Source organism: Octopus sinensis, linkage group LG8, assembly GCF_006345805.1.
Source record: "Octopus sinensis linkage group LG8, ASM634580v1, whole genome shotgun sequence".
Lineage (NCBI taxonomy): Eukaryota > Metazoa > Mollusca > Cephalopoda > Octopoda > Octopodidae > Octopus > Octopus sinensis.
In genome coordinates, this window is record NC_043004.1 from 99,353,161 (window position 1) to 99,356,230 (window position 3,070).

Consider the following 3,070-nt stretch of genomic DNA (forward strand, 5'->3'; position numbering starts at 1 on the left):
TACGCAATTATTCATGAAGATCGGGACATGATAGAAATCTGTGCAAAGTTTGTTCCCAGGGTGCTCAGTAAGGATTAAAAGGAAATACGCGTAGGTGATAGCAGGAAGATTGTTAAACACATGATTAAACTCAGTACTTCTATCCAAGAGCACTTGAATCTCTGGTGATCAATGAGGAGAGCTAGATCTACTTTTATAAACAAGAAACCAAAATAGAGAGGGCCCAGTGGAAGCATTCTGGTTCCCCAGAACGCCAAGTAGAATATGTCTACCAGAAGCTCACGATGACTCCTTATTTCGACAGCAAGAGTATCATTTATGTCCCTCTGACCAGGCAGTCGGCAAAGGGTACTTTGTGGAGGCTTTGAGAGAGTAAAAGAAACTCAGCGGTAATCGTTTTGAAGACATTGAGATGAAGGAAACTCTGAAAAGAGTTTTGCGCACCTTCATTTTGGATGACTTCTATATTAATGGCCCCGAAAGGAAGAAAGGCAAGGTTGACTTTAGTAGGGTTTGAACTAAGAAATTAAGGAGATGAAAGAAATATCACTAAGCATTTTTTTCCAGGTGGTGATGATTTTTCTAGTAGAAAAGACATGAAATCCTCCTTGAATATGCATGTCATACTTACACAGAGGGCATGCTAATTTTTTCTGTAGCTTTCCAATTTGATTTTATGCATTAATAATCATAATGGAACAGCAGTAATGACTAGACGGATTTTCTGTATCTCCATCAAATCGGAAGCTGAAGAAATAGATATAAAACTCACTCAGCTGTCAAAATGAAATTTTCTCCAGAAGAAAACCTCAAAATCTTCAAAATCTGCTCTCTTTCATTACAAGAAAACTGTAAAGCACCTCAGACTATCTAACTAAAGAAATAGTTTCAAAAATTCAGAATCTACCGTTTTCTGTGAGTTCATAATTTCTTCTGACTACTCGAACACAAACATCTGTTCTCTTTCATCACGAAGGAAATTTTGAGACACTCCAGGTAGCATTTGTTTCGCTGCATAATTCAAAATTCAAAACAATTTCAAAATTCAAAAGACTTTTCTAGAGCTTAAAACAACTACAAAAGCTGAACAGTTGAAATCATAACAAACCACACAGTTACCAAAGCTGTAAACTGCAGTCAATATTTTAACAAAACTTAGAAAACTATTAAATTCTTCCAAAACTATTTATACCACTGTAAAAAAACAAACATGAAACGCTGTAAACGCGGCTATGATGTATTTATTTATTTATTTCTCTATCCGTGATGACAAATACAAATAGTAATCGGTAGAACGAGTTAGTCAATTCTTTTTCATGATTCACTGTAAAACCGTTAAACGCCACCAACAGCACTTTATACTATCACAAAACTCACCTATTAAATATTGTAAATACAGCAATGATGCACTGATGCATATATTTATTTATTTATCTATTCGGGAAGACAAATAGAAACAGCAAGTGAAACGAATTAGCCTGTTTGTCTTCATGGCTCGTTTCTACTACCAAATCTAGCAACACTGCTAGATAGTGAAAACAGTAAACAACAGTGATTCCTGTAGTTTCTGTCACATATTTTGACCTTCTTTTGACCTTACAAGTCAGCTCAGCCAGTTCTATAAAAACATCAAACGATAAAAACAGATTCTAAATTCTAATCCCCTTTCTCCAATAACATAATCTCTTTTTTGCTCCGGCATACATCTACTGAATCTATCAATGGCATCTAGACACCCCTGCCTATCTATCAGTCTCTCTGTGTGTCTGTATCCTGTCTGTTTCTCCCGTTCTTTATCTGTCTCCTTTTATCTACCTATGACTGTTCTGATCTCAATATTTAGGTGCTGGTGTCTACAAATATCTAATAATGACACCAGCAAGAAATCGTCTTAGCATATGACCTTCAGTTAATAGTTTCATTTATATCTACACTTATTATTTTGTTTCAATATATGACCGCGTGTGTATCGTTGGCGATTTTTTTCTCCGTCTTCCCTTCTTTGGACTTTTTCTACATTTCTGACGAAGAGCTCCGCTCGAAACGTGAAGTCCTCTTTCTTTTCTTTCCTTTCCTGAGCGTCCAATAACACTGAGCTTATTCCACGTTCTCGCGTTGTTGTTTTTTCTTGCTTGTTCGTTTTTGGATTAACTACGCGCATATACAGATATACAGGCACTACTAAAGTCGAATAGAAAAGCACTTTATGCAACTGAGACGCACGAAATTGAATCGTATATCATGATGCTTGAAATCCGTATAAAGTTATAAAATATCATTTAGTATCAAAATTAATCTAATAATTACCTACGATAAGAGAAAAGGATTGGGTTTGCTACCGAGGAACCTCGCCTATTTATCCAAACACTATTAAGGCATCCCCTGAGTGACAAGGGTAATATGCAGGTATATAAGAAATGCCTAGTAAAGGAAAGGCTTAACATATAAGGTTTCGTCCTGAAAATAGCTCTGCATTTCCTAGATCGAAAAACTTGTTAATGGTTTGATCTCTGCCCAAAATACAAACATGAAAGACCCCTTTTAACAGGATATCGCCCAAAATTGATCCGTTATGCATATCATCTTCATCTGATAAAGCTACAACAACAAAAAAATTGGTGTCCTAAAGGTCAATAATTTCCATCGCATATATATGATACCAAAAAAAAAAAAAAAAAATTAAGCTACAAGAAAACCTTTACCGATATACCAATCATAGGTGGCAATAAACTAATTTTCACATAAACAACGTAACCAATAAGCTTACATTGATAGTCAACAGATGCTATATATTTTCAGGCTAATTGTCATACAAATGTGAACGGAAATAACGATTCAAAACATCTCTCCGCTGTAGAAGTGGAACCCAATACGTGAAATACCCTGATTGAGATATTTGGAGAAATAGTCACTAATGCGGATGCCCAGAAGACTGATTACAGAGCAAGGGAAGACGCAGGCACAGAGGTTGACAAACGTATGACAGAAATTATGTTAAAGTGGATGGGATAAACTGATCTGTGAGATTTCAATGACATTCCTAAGATTCACAACATAATCCAATCTGCTT

The 3,070-nt window shown here is 35.8% G+C and overlaps 1 non-coding gene across 1 annotated transcript; it reads right to left on the reverse strand.

Moving 5' to 3' along the window:
* Positions 1-590: 590 nt before the first annotated feature.
* On the reverse strand, positions 591-697 carry LOC115215281. The gene has a single exon (XR_003881979.1). It is a non-coding gene; the product is annotated as a U6 spliceosomal RNA (small nuclear RNA).
* Positions 698-3,070: the final 2,373 nt, after the last annotated feature.